Genomic DNA, 24,702 nt, shown 5'->3' with positions numbered 1-24,702 from the left:
TCCCCTACTCAGTAAGCTCCAGGGGTTCCCTATTGTTTCTAGAATCAAATGTAAACTTTTGAAGATCTTTTTAGATCCTGCATCTGTCATCATAAGTGGTAGCTACATAATGCTTCCAAGTTTCATGTCACTTTCAAATGCAATAAAGATGACATCTCTATCTTTATCCAGGACATTGACAGAGAATATTAAAAGAACACAGGGCCAAGCACAAATCCCTAGGTTAATCTATTCAAGATCTTCCAAGACAGCATTGAATTATTAACAAATGCTCACTGGGTCTGCCAGGCAACCAGTTCCAAAGCCCATCTAAATCTATTATCATCTAGCTTATACCACTTCATTTTTTCTGCAAGAATAGCACAGCGCTGTCCAATACTTTGCTAAGATCTAATTAAACTATACAGCATTTCTCTAATGTATAAATCCAGCGACACTGTCAGAAAATACTTCCTTTCAGCCTCAGCCTAAGTCCCGCCTTTTGTGGCTGACCTTTGTTATCTCCTCCCCTTGGTATCTTCCCCTCTCGGATTACCTTTCATTTATTCTTTATCTAGTTATCTCTGGGTCTTTCTCATAACAATACGTGTTCCTTGAGGACAAGGACTGTTTTTGCCTTTCTTTGTATCTCTAGTGCTTAGCATTGTGCCTGGCATATAAAACAAGCGCTTAATAAATGTTTGTTGATTGACTGTCTTACAGAAAAGGAAATAAGATTAGTTTAGCATGAGCTGTTCATTATAAAGTCATTGTGGCTCACTGCAGTTACAGCCTCTTTTTCTACATGCTGATCAATCATCCTTTCAGAGTAAAAGAATTTTACCAAAAACAGACATCATGCTTCCTTGACCTCTAGTTAGTAGATTCTACTCTCTTCCATTTTTGAAAACTGTAACATCTGGCAGTCTCCTGTACAACATCTCCCATTCTTCATAAACTTTTGAAGATTCTTCATTAGCTAATTCTTTCAATACCCTGATACAGGTCATTTGATCTGGTGACTTAATTGATCAAGGGCTACAAGAAACTCATACTAATTCCCTACATACTTTGAGTTGGGCTAAATTTGAAGTCCAAGAACCTGAGCTCAAATCCTAACTCTGCCACTTACTAGGAGTATGTGGGTGTCAATTTTCTGTTGAGTAAAATGAGAAGGTTGGGCTATATCTGGGGATCACAGATTTAGAAATGAAGGACCTTCAAGGTTATCTGCTCTTGAGTTAGCAGTTGAAGAAACTGAGGTCTAAACAGATTAAATGATTTGACCATATAAGTGGTAGAACCCAGGGCTTCTGACTCTTAAGTCCCCATAAACTCTATAATTCTATGAACTCCCAACTAGTTACTTTTGTTGTCTTTTTCAAACCAAAGATTATTCTCCTTGGAATACAAAACAGAAGCAAAATTGGCAAAGCATAGTTCTATCATGTTTTCATCACTGGTTGTTGTCATCCCATATACCCTGAGAAGCAACTGTATACCTTCTTTGAAGTCTCACATCTTTAGCTAACAGAGCCAAGATTAACTTTTTTTCCTCTGGATAACTTCATAACATCTCTCATATATATCATCGTCTCTCTTCGCTGACTGACAGTATCTTTGCAGACCCTCATCACCTCATGTCTGGAGTATTACAATAGCCTGAGTTGGTCCCCCTGACTCAGGTTTCTCCCCATTCCAGTCTATCTCCCAATTCTGCTGTCAAACCTTCCTAAAGCACAGAACTGACTTTGTTACCCTTCTATTCAATAAACTCCTGTGGCTCTTTACCATCTCAAGAGTCATCCTGTTTGGCATTCAAAGTTCTTCATAACCTGTTCACTCCTTCCATTCTGACTTTTTCAGACTTTACTCACCCCTGCCCCCTTACTCTGAGATCTCGCCTTGCTGTTCCTTGTATGACACAATCCATTTCCCAATTCCAGGCTTTTTTACTAACTGTCCCTCATGCCCGGAATTCTCTCTCATCCCCTTCTATCTTCCCTTAAATCTCAGCTAATATCCAACTATAGCTTTTCCCAATACCCCTTATTGCTGGTTGGTGCCTGCCCTCTAAGATTATCTCCAATTCATCCTGTTTATGGCTTGTCTGTAAGGAGCAGCTCAGTGGCATAGTGGATAGAGTTGGAAAGATTCATCCCAACGAGTTCAAATCCAGCCTCGGACACTTAACTAGCTGTGTGACCCTGGGTAAGTCACTTCACCCTGTTTGCCTTAGTTTCCTCATCTGTAAAATGAGCTGGAGAAGGAAATGGCAAACCACTCCAGTATCTTTGCCAAGAAAACTCCAAATGAGGTTACAGAGAGTTGGACATGACTGAAAAAATGTCCAAACAACAACAAATAGCTTGTTTGTACATAAATGTTTATATGCTGTTTTCCCCATTAGACTGTAAACTAGAGAGCAGTGATTGGGTTGTTTTGTTTTTTGGCCTTTCTTTATATCCCCAGTGCCTGGTACATAGTAGACACTTGATAAACACTTGTTGACTGACTTTTTTGGTTGTATATAATTCCTCATGAACCACAATTCTTTCAGATTTTACCCCACTTCTCAAAATATAAGACGGTGTTCTGCTTTTGTATTCACTCTATTACCTTCCCTTGATTCTACTTTCTGTACATATCTTTTTTTTTTTTCCCTAACCACGAGCAAAAAATGAGCAGCATAGGAATAGCTAGCTTGGCAATAATTTGCATTACTGGAGAGAATATCCAAATTGATAGGATTGCAGATCCATTTGAGTATTTGAGAATGAGGCTCTAAGCTTCATAGGATCATAGACCACATGAACATAGGTTCACAAATTTAGAGCTGGAAGGATCTTAGCAGCCCTCTAGTCCAACCAACTCATTTTGCAAATGAGGGGCCACAGAGTTTAAGTAACATGCCCAAGGTCATGTAGGAAGTGATAGAGGCGGAATCTGAACCTGGGTTCTCACTCCAAATATAATGCTCTTTCTACTATATCACCTCTGATATCTGAGACTGCATCAAATATAAACCTTGCATCTTCCCCCAGCATGTAAGCAATTCTCTATACTGTTAGGGTTTAATAAGTGTTCGATGCATTATATGAACGAGTATTTATTGAGTTATAATAGTTTGTGAATAACTTAAATACATATAGTTCCTAGTGAAACAGATAAAACTGAGGAAATAAGACCCTTATATAAAACTTACAAACCAAAGAGAAATAAATGAGAAATCAAAGGATATGCGCAAATGATTCTCAAAAGAAGAATAGAAAAATATTCACAACCAGATGAAAGAATGCACCAAACCACTAATAATAAGAAAAAAGCAAATCAAAGCAACCCTGAAGTTTCACCTCACACCTTATAAATTGGCAAAAAGAAGAAAAATGGGAATATTCAATGTTGGCGAGGATGTGGAATAATAGGCACAATAACACAATAGTGGTAGGGCTATGAAATGGTTCAACCACTTTGGAAAGCAATTTGAAATAAAGTGACTAAAATGTCCATTTGCATTGAACCAGAGACTCTATTACTGGGCTTATACTCCAAGGAAGCCACCATCAAGAAGATATAATATAGCAACATCTTTTGTGATAATTAAGAATTGGAAAAAAAAATAACAAAAAATAAAATAAAATAAAAAATAAAAAAAAAGAACTGGAAAAAAAATAGTTATGTCCATCAATGGGGAATGAATGGCTAAACAAATTGTGGTATATGAATATAATAGAATACTATTATGCTACAAGAAATGATGTGTGTGATGAATACAGAGAAGCATGGAAAAGAGCTATATGAACTAATGCACAGTGAAGTAAGCTGAGCCAAGAAAACAATATGAGCGACAATGATACAAATACAATGACACCCCCCCCAAAAAAATTAAAAGGGATGCAACAAAATTATAAGGGTGAAGCAGGACTTAAATAAAGAGATGAGAAGATACTCCCAACCTACCCTTTCATGGAAATAGGAGGTCTACAGGTATTACACAAAGCACATTTTCAGGCTTTTTCAATATGTTGTTCAGTTGTGCTGACTTTTTTCCTCTCCAAAAAAAATACTATTTGTTACATGGATGGCTCCCTGAGACATGGAGGGATACCTGGCATAACTGTTACAATATAAGAAACGTAAGACATCAATAAAAACTTATTTTAAAAAAAAGAAACAAATGAAAGGAAAATAAATTAACTTTATTTACAATTTATAAGCTGCAGCTTATTTGTTAGGGCCATTGTAGAAGGGATCCTTGGGTCACTGTACATGTCTTTTAAAAAATCTAAATTGCTGTCTTCCCACCCCTTCCCTCATTCTCAGTATTGTTTTTCTTCAGGATTTTATCTTTTTAGTTTCCTATCCCCCCTCCCTAGGCTAACTTTTAAGCCAAGGGGTCTTACCTATTCCTTCTTTTGAATCCTTTGAAACACGCTCTGCCAAAATGCAGGCATGCATGTTTTGATATTCTGCCTCGTCCTAACTATAAAGGGAGTATTTACTCCCCTACAACATAACCATAATTTCCACTTCCATTAGTAGTACCTCTCTGTTGAAAAGAATCACATTTCTAAATAGAATTCTCCCTCTCGTTGGTTTCTCTACATTTTAAAAGATAAATTATCATTAATGCTATCAAGAAATTTGAGCTCTGCTTTTCACAAAGAGAGTGAGTATTGCAGAATTTAATCTCTCTCATAAAGCACCTATACCTCTACAACAAGCTTGTGATCTGTTTCCTGACCTTTTTATGTCCATGTGGAATGCTGTTTATACCAATGACAAAACTGCTTCTGTTTCTGTCTCCATGGACCTTCACTCAAATGCTCTGAACCATGTTTCCCTGCTCTAACTCCTGGATTTCCTCAGGAAACTATGTTTTGTTTTTTGTTTTTTGTTTTTAATTGATATCTTTTTAAACTGTTATCTTTACATCACCCATATTTCCTAAAAACATCCTTCTCCTTCCCGCTCCCAAAGAAACATCCCTTGTAACAATTTATATAAAGGGGAAAAAATTCTTTGGCAAAACTAAGTCATTAAGCAAATCCATTATCATACATAGCGTTCCCTCCACTCCTGTCTAAGACAGGAAGGTTGTATGTTCTCATCTCTTTTCTTTGGGGCCAAGGTTAATTGTTACAATTTCACAGCATCCGGTATGAATTGTTTTAATGCTGTTGTACCTTCCACTTACACTGCTATAGTCATTATGTATATTTCCTGGTTCTTCAACTTTGTATTAGTCCATAAGTCTTCCCATTCTTCTCTATATTCACCATCTTCATTATTTCTAACACGTCAATTTCATTATGTCCATGTACTGTAACTCCCTTAGCCATTCTCCAATTTAGGGGCATCTACTTTGTTTCCAATTCTCTGCTACTACAAAAAGTGCTGCTATTAATATTTGGCATATATAGAAGTATATCTGTGCAATATACAATGCTAACTGAAGACGACATACACGTTCAGAGCTATAATCTAGTCATTACAGCAACTCTCAGTGAAACCTACCCAGTACTGTCAGGTTTAACACCTTACGTTAGGAAACTCTGGTTCATTTTACTTTGTTCATTTGTAAAATAAACATTTGAGGTCATAAATCTTACTACTTTTTCAGATTTTGTGTCCTGTGAATGCTGTGTCTCAATTACTATTCTTCCTCCTACCTCATAGTTACTCTCTATGTATCCACTAATCTACATTATATAATTTTCTCCCTTCCCCTTCATTTGCCTTCCCCTTAAAGCCTTTTTGATTATATTTGCAAGATTCCAAGTAAATATATTCTTACTACTCCTTGCTAGTTAAATCTTTCCCAAGCCATCTGAATATTCTAATATATGGCTCAAAACCTCAAATCTCATTCTCTGACACCATTTTACCAGTTGTTCATTTTAGTATTATTCAATTCGATCTAACATTTTAGCCAGTCAAGATCATTTTGGATCCTGACTGTCATAATGTCTTCCCTATCTCATGCAGCTTTGTGTTAACAGCAAATCTAATAAGCATGTCATCTCACTCATCCTTCTAGAAGAGTGGCCTTCTAGAAAACATTTTGACTCACTCTCATTCCATATATTCAATGGTTACCATTGTGTCAATTTGATGGCATTCTAATTGGTCTCCTTTGTCTCATTCTCTAATACAGCCTCTAAATAGGTCCCAAAGTAATATTCCTAAAGCACAATTCTGACCATATCATTAAATTCCAGTGACTCTCCATTATCTCCATGATTAAATACAAACTCGTGTGTCTGGCATTTTAAGTTCTTCACAATCTGGCTCCAACCTGCTTTTCTGGACTTGTTACATAGCACTCCCTTGACATTCCATCTCCATCTTGGTGCATGTACAAAAGGCTAGAGCTCCATGCCTTAAATACACAACTACCTCACTTCTGTCTCACAGAATCACTAGTAGTTTCCTTTAAAACTTGGCTCAAATGCTACAGTCCCTCCTCTCCTCCCTGCACTCCCAATTACCTTGGACAATTTTTTTTTATATACTTTATGTATACATATGGTCTTTCCCTACAAAATGTAAGCTCCTCCTCAAGTCAGAGCTGGTTTTTTTTTCCTTTTGGCTTTGTATTCCCAGCATCTAGCATAGTGTCTAGCACATAGTAGCCTAGCAGGTACTTAATAGTAAAAATGTTTCCTGATTTACATATCCGTGCATTAATCCAAGTCACTGATAAAAGTGTTATATAACACACAATCATAAACAGGTATTTCCAAGCGGACGTCAAAGCATTAATAACTACTCTTTGGGTCCTACCAAACTGTTTAAAATCAACCTAATTCCTTTAGTTACCTAATCAGCTCCCATGAGTTTAATTATCATCTCTATGCAGGTAACTCAGAAAGCTATATAACCAGCCCTAGTCTCTCCCCTGAGCTTCAGTCCTACGTGCCCAAATGCTTAACAGACATTTTTAACCGGATATACCAGAAATGCTTCAAACTAAAAATATCCAAGACAGAACTCGTTATCTTTCCCCTCAAACTCAACCTTCTTCCAAACTTCCCATTCTTTCTGTACTGACAAGGTTTGTAACCTTAAGATTATCTTCTACTCACTCCGTCAATACACATATCCAATCAGTTGTCAAATCTTGTGATTTCTGCCTCCACAACTGTCTCTTATCCAAGCCTCCTCCCCCACAACCACCAATACCTCACCTAATTTATTGCAAAATAGTCTCCTAAATGCTGGCTTGATTCTCTTCCCATGCCAGGCCCCTCTACACACTGCTGTCAAAGTAGTGATTTTCCTGAGATGGGAATCTGACCACATCACTCTCTACAAAGGTATCTCCAGTAAGCTCCTTTTATTTTTCTATCAGTAATAAATTCCTTTCTTTAGCTTTGAAAGCCCAGGACATTTAGCCCCTACCTTTCTTTCCAGTTTCATTGACCACTAATGCCCCCTTTCCAGCCCAACTGTCCTTTTCCTTGCTCCTCACATATTGCACTCTATCTCCATCTCTGGGCTTTTGGGTTGGTCATTCCTTATGCCTGGTATACAATCCTTATTTACCCTCTGACTCACAGACTACCTCTCTTCCTTTAAGACTCAACTGAAGCATCCATCATCTTTACCAGGAACCCTTTCCTAATCTTCCCAACTGAGTGTTCTCCTTCCTGTCCCTCCGAAATTTCCTTATATGTAACTACTTTTATTCTCTATCTATTCTGTATATACCTACATATTTATCTTCCTCATTAAAATGTAAGACTGGTTCCTTCATTATATCTGTATCCCCAACACCTAGAACAGTACCTGACCCAGAGTAGTTTAATAAATGCTGTCTAGTATTATATCTTACATCTCTTCATCTTGTCCAGAAGAAAAGCATAAAATTTTGCCAAATAATTTCCTAAAATCCAGGTAAACTATTTCTACAACATTCCCCTATTCTACCACTTCAGAAGTAAGTTTTTTCAAAAAATGGAAATTATACCCTTTTCATGATAAAGTCGTGATGACTCTCTGATTATTGCTTCCTTTTCTAGATGTTCATTAACTGTCGTTTTAACAATATGATCCAAAATTGTGTTAGAGGTCATGTGCCCAAGATGAAGGATTAGACATTTTCTGATTCTCCGGGACTCTCAAAACTCACCAAAATAAGAACTGTGACCAACAGGTAAAAGAATGGCAGCTATCTCCACAGGCCAAAACACTAAGAAATCTAAGGTATTAACTACCTGCAAAAATAACACTAAGGTGTCCTAAGTGCTCCTCGCTCCCTCCCACCCCCCTGCTCACTCTACAATTCTGTGATGACAAGCAGCAGAAAGAAACTGCCTACCTTCCTCCCTTCCCCCACCATCTGTAGGGTAGAAGCACAGCAAAGCTGAAGTGTCCTCTCCCTGGGAAGGAGCTGAGACACCTCAGAAGCCCAGCCCTCTGACCATCACAGGGAAAGGAGTCAGACAGCAGTGAGAGGGGACTATAAGGAAAAAAGACTGAATAACCAAAGATCTCTTGATAGTTAGAAAATTCAGCTAAAAAACCTTGAGCATAATCAGAAAACCAACAGGGATTCCATAAAAGCAGAAGGTAATATGGTCTCCAAATCATTTAAACAAGTCCAAACATCTCTGAATATATACCACAAGGCAAAGGGAAGTGAACCAACACAGAGGATCCATTGGATTTCTAAGAGAACATGGAATCAACACAAGATGTTCCTGGATGATTTCAGAGAGATAAGTATATCTGCCTCGCAGAAAACACTAGCAAAACAGAAAAACTTGAATCCTCAGTTGTAAAACTCACCATAGGAACAAAAGAGAGAACAAGTGATTGGGAACACAAATACACAGAAGTCAGGGACAAATCTGGAAGAAAAACAAAAAGCAACGATGTTTAAAAGCAACCAAAAAAATGATCTTTATACAAGGAGGCTAGGTGGACTCAGTGGATGCTGGGTCTGGAGTCAGACCTAAGTTCAAATCTAGCCTCAGTCACTTAACCTCTGTCAATCCACTGGAGAAGGAAATGGCCATTCCAAGAAAACTCCATGGACAGCATGGTCCACAGGGTCACAAAGAGTCAGACCGACTGAACAACAACAACAAACAAGGAAAACATTTTGACTTCACAGCCAATTTAAAGGCTATAGAGCTCTCAGAAGAACGCAAGTCAAAAAAAAAAAAAAACCCCAAACACATAATGCAAGAAATAATACAAGAAAACTATCTAGAACTTCTGAACACACAAAACAAAATGCCAATAGAAAAAGAATCCAAAAAGTGCTTCCAGAAAAAAATAAAACCCCTATGGCTCCAAGACATACTGTGGTTAAATTTTACAATTCTAATAATAAATAAATCTGCTACCAACTCAGAGAAAAACCTCCTAATACTAATGAAAGAAAATTTAAAGAACACAAGGCAATTCAGCAAAGACTAGAAACTAGAGAAGGGAATGGTATAAAGTTCAGAAGAGGAAAAGAGCTCAAGAGGCAGCTCAAGATACAATTGTGACATATTCTGCAAATCTGAGCCTAATACCAAAAGAAAGACTTTCAATAAGAGAAGCATTTGAAGCTTCCCTTTAAAAAAAAAAAAAGTGAGCAGATTATTTTCTCTGCAAGCTCCCCAGACAACAGTGAATAAACACCAAAGAAAGCACAAATAATTAAATTAACCAGAAAAAAGGGGGGAAGCACAAATAATTAAATACATTAACCAGAAAAAAGGGGGGCAGAAAGATAAAAGACACTCTATGGAATTTAAAAAACAACAAAATCAGAGGAACCATTAAAAGGTTTCTTTCTGAGAGTATGCAAGGAGATAAAAATGAAAGCAGAACCAAGTAGAAGCAATGGTAGAGAAACAGATCTGAAGCAACAGACTAAAACCTCATTAACATCCTGCCTAAAAGTGAATCAACTTTTTTTTGTGACAATGAACTACAGAATGGGAGGGTAAATAAAAGGTAAGAAAAAAGAAGGGGAATGTGTGATAGAAGAGAAAATAACTCCTGCAGTCTCTAAGCCTACAGAAGAATCAATCAATAAACATTTATTAAGCACCTAAGATATGCCAGGCACTGTGCTAAGCACTGGGTAAGGTAGCAAAGAAGGGAATTAAAGAGGGGAAAAAAAGGGAAAATCTCAATGGATGGGGAGGTCCCTCTAAAGAACATTCCCACAGCTGAAGAGATACGCTCTACAATAGGAGATGTGGACCTTTTAATGGATATAATCTGCAGGAATCTGGTTCCTAGAGAGAGTACTACTTCTAAGACAGAGGGTTCCTATCCAAAGGCAGTATACCCTCTCTCAGAAACAGGTAATCAATGCTCCAACAAACAGAAGGCATGGGCCCAGACAAGAGTCTTCAGGGCAAATGGGAAAGAGAATGATCACGGTGACTTCAGGAAGAAGTGGATCACTCAATCAGGGAAACAAGAAAAATGTGTGTCACAGGACAATACTTCCTTCTATTTCTGTCACCAAGAGGAAGTAATTTCTAAGAAGGTGGTACAATGAGGGAAAAGAAGGCAAGATCTACAAAGCAATAACATAGAAATTGTCTAGAAAAGGGAACCCAAAATAGGTTTTTTAGAAACTTTAATTCCATGAGGAAGACAGAAACTAAAGAAGGTAAAAATATGTAAGTGGAAGAAGATGAATCAAATAATACAAGTTTAGAAGGACCAAAAAAAGAATTAGTGATTTTAAAAAGTCTTTTTCATAAAAAGGGACAGAAAATTAAAAACTAATTAAGTTTATAAGGGAAGAGAACGGGGATTTTATTTAAATATGAGTGTGTCATGATTGAAATTAAGGTAAACTGAGGCACAAAGTTCTAAGCATGTTCAACTTATTGGTAAGGCTAGCAGTTACCAACAAAAAGGGTCTCTCAGCCCCTCAGCTAGCCAAAAAACCATGATGTGGGGCTTACTGTCCTTCATATAGTTTTAGGAAGTACAAGAGAACAAAGAACAGGAAGCATCGTAGATAAAAAACAATGATTGGTTAAAAAAATCAGAAACATCACAGGAATGGAGGACAATATGATTAGCCCAAAATCAGAAAGGTGGGCTAGCAACAACCCCTCCTCTTCCACATAGGAAATTTTGATTGACTTAGTCCACCTATAAGAATAACCAATGGTACATAGGTAACAGAATTTTTTTTTTCTATTTGCACAAGGGCAGCTAGTGATACAGAGATAACAGTTTTCTTTCCATCAAAGTGATTTACAAGAAAAATTAACTTTTAAACTTAACTCAGAGAAGAAAACTGAACTTCTGAACTCATAAACTTCTAAAGGAGTAGAGACAAAGAAACACAGCTTAGGCAGTTACAGAATAAAATCCATTATAGAATGGAATCAAATATAAAGTTCATGTTTCTTATACTACTTAGGGCACAAAACATGAATTTACCACTTAATTTCTGGCAGGGATTGAACAAAAGCAGACTTGATCATTTCTACAATGGTTTGAGTAGATCTAACCCCAAATCCTACCTAGCACTTCTAAATAGTTTAATATGAAAATGAGTAAAGCCTCATCTTCTCCTTGTCAAATTTGAAATCTACCCCCATTAATAACCATATTTGAATTAAGGAGTCTAATATAATTTACAGCCAAATTTCTAATTTCAAAACACATCAATTTGAAATTCTTTCTAAAATGATTTATACTTAACCTTATTTTGTAAAACTCCCAAATATTTAATTAGATGTTCTAATAAAATTTACTTACTTTTTAGTTGTTCTCTGATTTACACAAACTTTTCTCTTCTACTCTTTTTCATGAACCAGAGAAGAGTTAATAATAGGCAGTTCCGATTAAGTGCCACAGCAATTCAAACTGCAACCTAATTTTCTTTTACTATGAAGTTTCACTGATACTACTTTTCAAACCAGCTTCCTTTCCCTCTAATCAGTCAAATTATCTTCTCCCTACAACAAAATAATAAATCTGTCACTTTCCAGACAAAGAATGATAAAAGACCTAAGTGTTGCTTCCCTGTAATTTTCACAGTCCTATTCTCATTTGTCTTTAAAAACAAATTCTATAGAAGAGTTACCTTAAAACTCACTAAAACATTTTAGCATTTATAAAAACATTCAAACCACATTTTGGACACTCACAGAGGAGAAATTATATTTAAGTCATATATTTAGTCTTGAATTAGTTTACGATGCCATAAATTTCTGTAAAGTGGGAATAAAAGATCCTCTCTTATCTGTTTTTGTCTCTTCTCTGCCCTGTAACTTGGCCAAAAGTAAAAGACAGGAACCTTTTTTTTCTGAAGACAAGTTTTTGGTTGACCAGGCTGCCAGGATAAAGTTACTTTGATTTACACAAAAGATAGACAATTAAGTCAAATACAAAGGTCAAATTCTGTGACACAGATACAGAGAAACCTAGATTGGAGATACAGATAGATATATATACATACATACATAGGGGGGGAAGGAAAGGGACAGGGAGAAAGCAAGAGAAAAAGAGAGAGGGCGAGGGAGATTAGCCTAATTTTGCTATAAGTTTAGTCATCCCCTTTTTCTTTCTTTTTTTCGAGATTTTTTATTTTTAGTTTACAACACTCAGTTCTACATAATTTTGAGTTCCAGATTTTCTTCCCCCTTCTGCTCCCCTCCCTCTCCAAGATGGGATGGAATCCAATATATCTTCTACATATAACTTTGCATTGAACTTATTTACACACTAGTCAAGTTGTGAAGAAGAATTATGACCAATGGAATGAATCATGAGAAAAAGTAATCAGAACCAAAAAAAAACCCAAAAACAAAAAAAAGAAAAGAAAAAAGGGGGGAAAAAAAGGCCAGCATAAAGCATGCCTCAATCTGCACTCAGATTCCATAGTTCTTTCTTTGGATGTAGATAGCATTCTCCCTTGTGATTCCTTTGGAGTTGTCTTTGCACCTTGTGTTGCTGAGAAAAGCAAAGTCTATCAGGGTTAGTCATCACAGAATCCATATATCTGAGGTTGTGTATAATGTTCTCCTGGTTCCGCTCCACTCACTCAGCATGTATCTTGTAGGTTTTTCCATGTTGTCATGAAGTCCGTATCATCCCCATTTCTTTTGGCACAACAGTATTCCATTATATTCATATACCACAACTTGTTCAGCCATTCCCCAATTGATGGGCATCCTCTTGATTTCCAATTCTTTGCTACCACAAAAAGAGCTGCTACTAATATTTTTGTACCTATGGGTCCTTTTCCCACTTGTGTGATCTCTTTGGGACACAACCCTAGAAGTTGTATTGCTGGGTCAAAGGGTATGCATATTTTTATAGCACTTTGGGCATAGTTCCAAATTGCTCTCCAGAATGGCTGGATCAGTTCACAACTCCACCAGCAATATAACAATGTTCCAATTTTCCCACATCCTTTCCAGCATTTATCATTTTCCTGTTTTGTCATTTTGGCCAATCTGACAGGAGAGATGTGGTACCTAAGAGTTGTTTTGATTTGCAGTTCTCTAATCAGTAGTGATTTCAAGCATTTTTTCATATGCCTATAGATATCTTTGATTTCTTCCTCTGAAAACTGCCTATTCATATTGTGTGAGGTAGTGAGAGAATAATATGTGAAGACTTCACAGGGTATATGTGTGTATATATATATGTATTATTAATGTTTGAGAATCAATATTTAGAGAAAAGGGAAATGGGATAAATTTGAGTCTGTGGGAATCTGATTATTTAGCCTTTAGGAATGTCTTTCTCCCCCTTCTTTTTCAGATTTATAGATATCACCTCAGCTGTGAATGGAATACAAGATTGTGAAAACTTCCCTATGAATAACTCAGGCAAAGTGATACTCAAATAGTACAAATTTAGTTAGGATGTGGGCCTCACTAGGCCTAAGTTTCGTTTTCCTGTAAATCATATGATTTCGGGGAAATCAGGTGGTATTCCCCTCTCCCCCTCCCCTAGCCTACTCACAAACTGCCATCCTAACATTAAAGTTTCCCTATAAGGTAATTCTGTAGTTTCTGTGCTGGTATTGGGTAAAACTTATTCCTGGTTAGATTGTGAGGCCACCTATCCCCGCAAATGGGGACAGAGGTCCAGCCTCTGGGGTGGGATTTCTTAGAATTGTTTGTACAAGGATATATATCCCCTTGCTTGCCTTCTCCCCCTTACCTCTCTTCACTACTACCTCCGCCCTGGTAGTGGGAGATGCCCAATTCTCGTGAGACTTGATCAAATAAAGCTTCTGTTTTGCTTCTACCTTGAGGAAGCCAAGACACCTCTGTTTTTTTATTTGAGTCAATGGTCTGTTGACCCACACAATATCCATTTCTCAATTGGGGAATTACTTGTATTCCTATAAATTTGGCTCAGTTCCCTGTATATTTTAGAGATGAGGCCTTTATCAGAGACACTGATTGTAAATATTTTCTCCCAATTTTCTGCTTCCCTCCTAATATTAGTTGCATTGGCTTTGTTTATACAAAAACATTTCAATTTGACATAATCAAAATTATCCATTTTGCATTTTGTAATGCTCTCTATCTCTTGTTGGGTCATGAATTCTTTTCTTTTCCATAAATCTGATAGGTAAACTATTCCTCGCTCTCCCAAATTGCTTATAGTATCAGCCTTTATCCCTAAGTCATGAACCCATTTTGACTTTATTTTGGTATATGGTGTAAGATATTGGTCTATGACCAGTTTCTGCCCTACCATTTTCCAGTTTTCCCAGCAGTTTTTGTGGAATACTGAATTCTTAGCCCAGAAGCTGGATTCTTTGGGTTTATCAAAGAGTAGATTGCTATAGTCGTTGACTACTGCAACTTGCGTACCTATCCTATTCCATTGATCCACAACTCTGTTTCTTAGCCAGTACCAGGTAGTTTTGATGCCTGCTGATTTATACTACAGTTTGATATCTGGTATGGCTAGGCCACCTTCCCTAGCATTTATTTTCATTAATCCCCAAGATATTCTACACCTCTTGTCCTTCCATATGAATTTTGTTATTATTTTATCCAGCTCTATTAAATAACGTTTTGGTAGTTCAATTGGTATGGCACCAAATAGATAAATTTAGGTAAAACTGTTATTTTTATTATATTAGCTCAGCTTAACCATGAGCAACTGATATTTTTCCATTTATTTAGATCTGACTTTATTCGCACGAAAAGTGTTTCATAATTATGTTCATATAGGCCCTGGGTTTGTCTTGGCAGTTAGACTCTCAAATATTTTATAGTGTCTACAGTAACTTTGAATGGAATTTCTCTATCTCTTGCTGTTGGGCTTTGTTAGTAATGTATAGGAATGCTGAGGGTTTATGTAGGTTTATTTTATATCCTGCAACTTTGCTAAAGTTGTTTATTATTTCAAGAAGTTTTTTACTTGATTCTCTAGGATTCTCTAAGTAAATCATCATATCATCTGCAAAAAGTGATAATTTAGTCTCTTCTTTACCTGTTCTAATTCCTTCAATTTCTTTTTCTTCCCTTATTGCTACAGCTAATGTTTCTAGTACCAGATTAAACGGTGGGGGTGATATGGACATCCTTGTTTCACCCCTAATCTTATTGGGAATGCATCTAGCTTATCCCCATTACAAATAATGCTTGTTGATGGTTTTAGGTGGATGCTATTTATAATTTTATGGGAGACTCCATTTATTCCTATGCTTTCTAGTGTTTTTAATAGGAATAGGTGTTGCATTTTGTCAAAAGCTTTTTCTGCATCTATGGAGATGATCATATGGTTTCTGCTAGTTTTGTTGTTGATATGATCAATTATGCTGATAGTTTTCCTAATATTGAACCAGCCTGGCATTCCTGGAATAAATCCTACTTGGTCATAGTGTATTATTCTCATGGTAAGTTGCTGCAATCTTTTTGCTAATATTTTATTTAAAATTTTTGCATCAATATTCATTAGGGCGATTCGTCTATAATTTTCTTTCTCTGTTTTGACTCTACCTGGTTTGGGTATTAGTACCATATTTGTCTCATAAAAAGAATTTGGTAGGACTCCACCCATTTTCCCAAATAGCCTATAAAATATAGGAATTAGTTGTTCTTTAGATGTTTGATAAAATTTACATGTAAAACCATCTGGCCCTGGAGATTTTTTCCTACAAAGTTCACTGACAGCTTACTCAATTTCTTTTTCTGAGATGGGGTTATTTAGAAATTTTACTTCCTTTTCTGTTAACCTGGGCAATTTATGTTTTTGCAGATATTCATCCATATCCCTAAGGTTGTCAAATTTATGGGCATACAATTGGGCAAAATAATTCCTAATTATTGTTTTGATTTCCTCTTCATTAGAAGTGAACTCACCCTTTTCATTTTTGATACTGGTAATTTGATTTTCTTCTTTCTTTTTTTTTTAATCAAATTGACCAAAGGTTTATCAATTTTATTGGTTTTTTTTTTCATAAAACCAGCTCTTGGTTTTATTTATTAATTCGATAGTTTTCTTGGTTTCAATTTTATTAATCTCTCCTTTGATTTTCAGTATTTCTAATTTGGTATCTAATTGGGAATTTTCAATTTGTTCTTTTTGTAACTTTTTAAGTTGCATGCCCAATTCATTGATCTCCTTTTTCCCTATTTTATTCATGTAAGCATTTAGAGATATAAAACTTCCCCTAAGAACTGCTTTTGCTGCATCCCATAAGTTTTGGTATGTTGTCTGGTTATTGTCATTCTTGTGAATGAAGTTATTAATTGTTTCTCTGATTTCTTCTTAGGCCCACTCATTCTTTAGAATTAGATTATTTAGTTTCCAATTAATTTTTAGCTTATTTTTACATGGTTCTTTATTACAAATAATTTTTATTGCATCGTGATCTGAAAAGTATGCTTTGACTGCACTGGATTTTGAGGTTTTTATGCCTTAGTACATGGTCAATTTTTGAGTATATGCCATGTACCGCTGAGAAGAAAGTATATTCCTTTTTATCCCCACTCAGTTTTCTCCAGAGGTCTATCATATCTGCCTTTTCTAAAACTCTGTTCACCTGCTTAACTTCTTTCTTATTTATTTTGAAGTTAGATTTATCAAGTTCAGAGAGGGGGAGGTTGAGGTCTCCCAATATTATAGTTTTGCTGTCTATTTCTTCCTGTAACTCCTTTAACCTCTCCTCTAAGAATCTGCACGCCATACCACTTGATGCATGTATGTTAAAAAATGATATTGCTTCATTGTTTATGGTGCCTTTTAGCAGGAGGTAGTGTCCTTCCTTATCTCTCTTAATTAAATCTATCTTTACTTTTGCTTTGTCTGAGATTAGGATTGCTACACCTGTTTTTTTTTACTTTAGCTGAAGCACAATATATTTTACTCCAGGCTTTTACCTTTACTCTGTCTGTATCCCCCTGTTTCAAATGTGTTTCTTGTAAACAGCATATTGTAGGATTATGATTTTCAATCCATTCTGCTATCTTCTTCCATTTTATGGGAGAGTTCATCCCATTCACATCCACAGTTATGACTCTGTCTTTTTCTCCATCCTATTTCTCCCCCGTTTATGCTTTTATTTCTCCCTTTCCCCTTACACTCCTCAACAGAGTTTTGCTTTTGACTGCCACCTTTCTCAGTTTACCCTCTCTCTTGATTCCTCTCCCTTATCTTACAGTTTTCCACTTGCTCCTTCTTCCCTCCCTTCTGAACACCCCCCTCCCTTTTTTCCCCCTTTCCCCTCCTAATGCCTGTAGGACAAGTTAGATTTCTATACTTATCAGGGTATGCTATTCCCTTCTTGAACCAGATCCGATGACAGGGAAGCTCAAATACTGCTCTTCTGCCTCCCTTCTTTCCCTCTACTATAAAGTGTTTTTGTACCTCTTCGTTTGATGTAATTTACCCTTTTCTACTACCTCCCTACCTCTTCTCCCATAACCCTCCCTTTACATCTCTTAATTATGCTTTTTATCCTTATATCAGTTATTTTATACAGACATCCACAGTCTATGTGTATCCCTTTCAATTGTCATAAGAGCTGTACTATTCTCAAGATTGACATGTATATATATATATATATATATGTATATATATATATATATATATATATATAAAACATACATGATATAATTCTATATAAAGTTGTAAATAATTTGCCCTTATTGATTAATAAGGTTTGGCGGGGAGAGTTTCCCCCTGTTTACCTTTTTATGTCTCTCTTGAGTTTTGTTTTTGAAGATCAAATTTTCCATTGAGTTCTGGCCTTTTCATCAGGAAGGTCTGGAATTCCCTTATATAGTTGAATTTCAATCTCCTTGCCTGAAAAATTATGCTTAATTTTGCTGGGTAGTTGATCCTGGTTGTAGTCCCAGCTCCTTTGCCCTTCAGAATACCATATTCCAATTTCTCCTGTCATTTAACGTAGAAGCTGAAAGATCCTGTGTGATCCTTACTATAGTTCCACAATATCTGAATTGTTTCTTTTTGGCTCCTTGCAGTATTTGCTCCTTGACTTTGTTTGTAATTCTGAAATTTGGCTATAATATTTCTTGGTGTTTTCAATTTGGGATCTCTTTCAGGGGGTGATCAGTGGATTAGTTTGATGACTACTTTACCCTCTGGTTCTAGGACCTCTAGGCAGTTATCTTTGATAATTTCTTCGAAGATACTGTCAAGGCTCTTTTTTTCATTGTGCATTTCTGGTAGACCAATAATTCTTAAATTGTCTCTCCTGGATCTATTTTCCAATCAGATATTTAGCATTTTTTGCTATTTTTTCATTCTTTACATTTTGTTTTCCTACTTCTTGGTGCCTCATAGAGTCAAGCTTCCACTTGCTCAATTATAATTTTTAATGAGTTGCTGTCTTCATTTTGCTTTGGAGTCTCCTTTTCCAGTTGGTTGATTTTACCTCTTAGGGTGTCATTTTCTCTATTGAGACCAGTTCACATTCCCTTTTGATGTATCAGGTGTGGGTATAGTATCATTGCTATACTCTTCCAAATTGGTATTTTGATCATGCCTGTCTCCATAAAAAGAATCAGTGGTCCTCAGTTTTTTGGTTTGTTTTTTTTTTTTTTTGTTCTTCTTCATGTTGGTTAGCTTTTTCCTGGCTTTACAGTGAATTTCTGCTTTTGGGGCTCAGGGTTCTCTGTCTCAGGTTTCTTGTTCGGGGGATTGTGAGTCTAGTAAATGGTTTTGTGCATTATAGCCTTCAGTTTTCTGAGGTGTGGGGGAGGAGTCTGGCTGCCTGAAGTCTCCTCTTCCCCTGGGGCTGCTCTCCAGCACTGTTGCTCTTCAGCAATGGTCTTTGTTGTTCATGCTGGTGTCTGCCACTTCCCCTGGGGGTGCAAGGGTACGTCTGGGCTCCTGGTGTTGACCCCTGCTGGCTCTGCCCCTCTGGGATTCAGGAACTCCCATTGCTCAGCCACTGAAACCCCACTTCCATCTCCTCTATTCCAGAGTTTCTTCCCGAGGAATTCTTGGGGGGGGAGGGGATTAAAGCCATTTACTTGGCCATCATGTCTCCTGGAAGTTCAAGAAGATGCATTTCATACCTTCGGTCTGCAAGCCTCAGGAGTTGATATCTCACGGCTGGTGGCATTGCGCTGCTGCCTCTCGTCGCTTCCACAGACTCCCGTCCTGTGTTGAGGAGCCTGGGGATCTCCGCCAGTTTTGGGAGCCCAGCTTTCTCCCAGCCTGTCTCGCTGGTTGGTTTCCTCAGCTGCTCTCTCCCAGCCTACAGATCCATCCCGTCAACCTTTCAGACTCTCCTGGCTTGGAAATTTGCCCCACTCAGACTGCTAGCGGTTTCTAACTCTCAAATCTGCTCAGATTCACTTTTTATACGTATCTGACAGAGCTTATGAGAGAGCTCCGGTAAGATGCTGTTTTCATGAGGCCATCTTGGCTCTACCCCGCCACCCCCTTTTTCTGACTAGGAAGATTTCCTGTTTGTAGACTTCCTGAACCCCTTCTTAAATGGGAAGTGTACCTTATTATACCTCCTGCTTGCACCAGGAGCCACCCCTTGAAGGAGGAAATATTCTTCCAAGGGTTTAGTATCCCTCCTAACATGAACCAGGAGCCTCTCTTGAAGAAAAAAATTCTCCAAACATTTCATAATGACTTCTCTGCAGAGGCACTGATCCCTTAGGGGGATTTCCTGGGTTGTCTACAACCAATAATTGCCAATCAGTCACACTTAAACACAGAGAGAACACCCACAAAGTTGTAATTTCCCCAACAGTGTGGGGGCTTATCTTGGATTGGAAGAGTTGACACTGAAGGGAGAATCAATTCTCTAGCGAAATCCTCTGAGAAGAAATCCCTACCACTGTGAAAATTCCACCTGAGCACTCTGAAAGAGGCCCCCAAAAGCTTGCTCCAAGGACAAGCCTCCCACTCCCAATCCCTTTGTGGTCGCCAATTTTTTAAATTGAAATTAAGGCAAACTAAGGCACAAAGTTCTAAGCATGTTCAACTTATTGGTAAGGCTAGCAGTTACCAATAAAAGGAGTCTCTCAGCTCCTTAGCTAGCCAAAAAAAACACAAGGTGGAGTTTACTATCCTTCATGTAGTTTTAAGAAGTATAGGGGAACAAAGAACATAGAAAATAGAAAATAATATCACTGGTTACAAAGTCAAAAGCTTCATCTGGCTAATATGATTAGCCAGAAATCAGGATGGCAAGCCAGCAACAATTCCTCCTTCTATGTAAGAAATTCTAACTGGCTTAGTCCACCTGCAAGAATAACCAATGGTACAGAGATAACAGATTTCTTCTCATTGTACAAGGGCAGCTAGTGGTACAGAGATTAACAGTTTTCTTAAATTAAAGTGATCTACAAGGAAACTGAATTTTTAAACTTAACTAAGAAAGGAAAACTGAACTGAACTCATGAACTTCTAAACTGAACTCATGAACTTCTAAACTTAACTCAAGACAAAGAAACATATAGGCAGTTACAGAATACAGAATGGAATCAAAAATAAAATATAAAATCAATAGTTGATTTTTTTCAAAGGGAAAAGGAGGGGGAAATTTAACTAAATAAAAAGAAGAAAAAAAGAATTAATAAGTAAAACTCCAAAGGTAAGGAAAAGGCCGGCAAAAGGGAGAGAGAGAGGTTGAAGATAATGTAAAAGTAAATTAAGCAAAAATAGCAGATACCAAGTACAGTGTTCAAAGAGAAAGAAGAACTTAAATCTAAGTCATAACTTCGAAGGTGAATGAATTAATTCAAAATGGAGACCAGATGAGAGAGCAGAACTCCACAATACAGTGCCTACAAGAAACACACCTAAAAAGCAAAGATGTTCACAGACTAAAGACAAGGGACAGGAACAAAATACAGATGTATCAGATGAATCAAAAAAAGGGAGGCGTTGCAATCATGTTATCAGATAAAACAAAAACAACTTACAACAAAGACATGAACATGGAAATTACATTATGCTGAAATGAGCCACAGACAAAATTCCAAGATCAATATGCTCCAGGATGTCTTCAGCATTTACCTTCAACAAAATACTTCCAGAATATCTTTAGTATCTAAATTGGTCAAGGAAAAATTAACTGAATTACAAGAAAACATATAACGTAACCCAGCAACAGTAGGAGCCTTTACTGTCACTCATTCAATTTTTGACCAATCCAATACAAGGGTAAACAAAAGGGAAACTATAAAATTGAACAAACTGTTGGAGAAACAAGAGCTAAAAGACTTATGGCATCTTCTAAATAGGACTGCCCAAAAATATATGTATTTCTCAGTATTATATGGAGCATTTTTAGCAGCACTTTGGGTAGTAGCAAGAATAAACTTAATTTCTGAGGGTTTCCCATACATAGGCTGAGCCCTTTTATAAAATCTTATTCCATGGGAATCTATTTTTTTCTCTGAACCCTTTGAAAGCTGCTCTCTAAAAACATGGAATACGTCACACTATAAGAGAATGGTCACAATCTCACAAGTTTCCTGTCATTACTTCCTTGTTCAGTGGAACTGAGTCTGGAACAGCAATCTTTCTAGTTGGTTCCTATACCTTTTGAAAGGTTACACTATCATACCTAGGAAAGCCAAGAAATTAAGTAGCTGCCCTGCTTTTAAGACCTCCATCACTACTAGTTTATCATACCTCCATGCCAGGGATGATGTTCCCCAAACTTCTCATCTATTTCTTCATCTAGGTATTCTCTACTTAACTCCAATAACAAAATTATTTATTTCTGTCTCTATGTCACTCAGGTGCTCTCTACCCCACTGTAATTCTTGGATCTGTTTATGAGTATATACAATGCAGCTTCATACACACACTATATAAAAAAACCAAACTCTATCCTATTCCTTTGGAATAAGGAGTACTCCCCCAGAACCATAATCTGGTTGGTCATGACTCCCATGTCTATAATATGAAATTTACCTTATTGGGTTAGGATATTTAAGGTCATCTTGCTTGTTTCCTATACTTTGTGAATTTCCATATGGACATCTGAGGCCATAGGTATTTTGGGTTGCTGCTGGCTTCTTTCTTAGACTTTGTCTCACCAACTTTTAGTTCTCCCTATAGCTGATCTTCTAAGTACTATACTTCCTATATTATCTTAACTTGGTATATAATATCGGTATATAGGTTGGTTCCTCCCTCCTCCTTCTATAATCTATAGATCCTATGCTCCTACTCCCTTTTTAGAACATTCTGTATAGGATTACCATGAGAAGAGTATGGCTAATAAGTAGGTGTTCAAACCTACTTCACAGACTAAGAAATTCTAGGCCATTCACTGGGATATAAAATTCACAACTGAGAGAAGAGGAATGACCAGTGGGTCACTTAACTCTAGGATGTTGTCTTGAGTAATACCATGTACATCTTCCAGTGGCCACATCCTACTGAATGGCCTAGGATCAGGGCACAGAGTGATTACATAGTTAATGTGACTGTTTCATAATCCTGCTTATCCTTGTAAAAACCATGCTTCACATGGTAAAGTCCTGAATCTCTAGAAAAACATGAGTTTAAGTAGTCACTGACGACATCTCAGTGACTTTTTTTTAGTAGCAGTAATCTATCCATGATTAACTTTTTCCATCCTTTTGGAAAAATATTCCCACCTTTGAGAGGTATTAAAAACAGATCCATGAATGCCTAAAACTGGGTTACCAGAAGCAAAGATTTACTCTGTTTTGGCGAGTTCAAGCTGATGTTTCCAACTTCACCTTCTTAAGATCCATTACCATTTCTTGCAGTTACACTTTTGGTACTAAGATGGTGGAATCTTTATCATTGCTAAGAAGAATAGACTCAATAGCATTATCATATATTTTCAAAGTTGGAAGGGATCTCAAATGGATACCTAATACAACCCATACTGGTTCTGTTTCTCCCAACTTTTTCTTTTAGTGTTTATCATCTTTCCCATTTTCTCTACAAATATTCTCAGGATATCTGGCTTCTGAACTCTCTGCGGAATGGTCTTTAATTCATTAAGTGGCCAGTATTCAATTCAAAAATCATTTATTAAGCATATATCATGCATTAACCTAAGTGCTAAGGATACAAAGATAAAAATAAACTACTCCCTGACCTCGAAAAGTGGGAAAAACATACAAAAAGTAACTGGGGCAGAAGGGTGGTGTGAAGAATGTGGGACACACATTAGCAACTGGATTTATCAGATTAGGCCTATGTAGGAGGTGGCACTTCAGAAGAGTCTTAGAGGAGGCTAGGAATTCTAAGAAGCAGAAATGAGGAGGGAGTGTATTTCAGACCTTGGTAACCATGTGGATAAAAGCATGGAGACCAGAAATGGGAAGCCATGTACAGGAAGAGTAAGTAGGTCAATTTGGCTGGAAGGTAGAGTTCCTGACAGAGCAAATGTATAATAAATCTAGGAGGATAGATTGTCACTAGATGTTGAATGTTTTTAAATAAATAAGTAGTCCTGGAGGTAATAGGAAACCACTGGAGCATTATGGAAAAGAGAATAACATGACCAAACCTGTGCTTCAGGAATATAAATTTGGCAGTCAGGTGGAGGGCAAATTGGAAAGGGGAGAGACTTTGGGCATGGAGACTAATCAGAAGGTTATTGTAATACTCTGAGAGAGAAGAATTAAGACTTTCAACTATAGAGATGAGGTGGGTGGAAAGAAGGGTACTGATGTGAGAGACTACATAGATAGAAATGACAAGATCTTGGCAATTGTTTGAATATGTGGTCTGACTAAGAAGAACGGTCAAGGATGGCTCCAAGGTTGTTCCACTGCTTTCTGCTGTCTTGCGAAATGATGCTATTCATAATCTTCTATCATTCTCCTTCAAATAAACTTCTTACCCTAGCACATAAAGTCCTTCACAACCTAGATCCAACCTACCTTTTCAGTCTCATTTACATCACTCCCCTGCTTCGTTCTAGCCAAAGCGCCCTAGGCACCCCTCCAAATTCAGCATCTTATATATACCTCTAGGCAGTGCCTCCCCATGTCTAGAACCCTCTCAGAACCCCTCTCTCAAGACTCAGCTCAAGTATTACATTTTCTATGAAAGCTTTCCCTGATCTCCCCTTTATCCCACCCCCAAATTACAAGTATTTTTCACTCCCCTCAAATTTTCCTAAAGCATTTGGAACTCTCTTTTGCCTCAGCACACCCAACTCTTTTATTATATTTATTTCTGTACCTACTCTAATAAAATGTAAGTTTCTTAAAGGCAAGGACTCTTGGCTTTTTAATTTCTGCATTTCCAGAAACTAGCACTGTACTGCAACAAGAAGGC

At 37.2% G+C, this 24,702-nt stretch overlaps 1 protein-coding gene across 2 annotated transcripts in view; it reads right to left on the bottom strand.

Moving 5' to 3' along the window:
• Window positions 1-24,702, bottom strand: part of FAR1 (fatty acyl-CoA reductase 1) — a 111,471-nt gene that overhangs the window by 69,269 nt on the left and 17,500 nt on the right. Inside the window, exon 1 of one of the 2 annotated variants that reach the window (XM_036763688.1) lies at window positions 11,716-11,764. The exons of the other annotated variant lie outside the window; for it this stretch is intronic. The gene's annotated coding sequence lies outside the window, so the exon portion shown is untranslated. Of the gene's footprint in view, window positions 1-11,715; window positions 11,765-24,702 lie in introns of those variants that run through there. 2 annotated transcript variants of the gene reach the window in all.

Source organism: Trichosurus vulpecula, chromosome 6, assembly GCF_011100635.1.
Source record: "Trichosurus vulpecula isolate mTriVul1 chromosome 6, mTriVul1.pri, whole genome shotgun sequence".
In the NCBI taxonomy this organism is placed as follows: domain Eukaryota; kingdom Metazoa; phylum Chordata; class Mammalia; order Diprotodontia; family Phalangeridae; genus Trichosurus; species Trichosurus vulpecula.
Note: the sequence above shows the minus strand (reverse complement) of the source record. Positions and strands in the feature narration are given on the sequence as shown.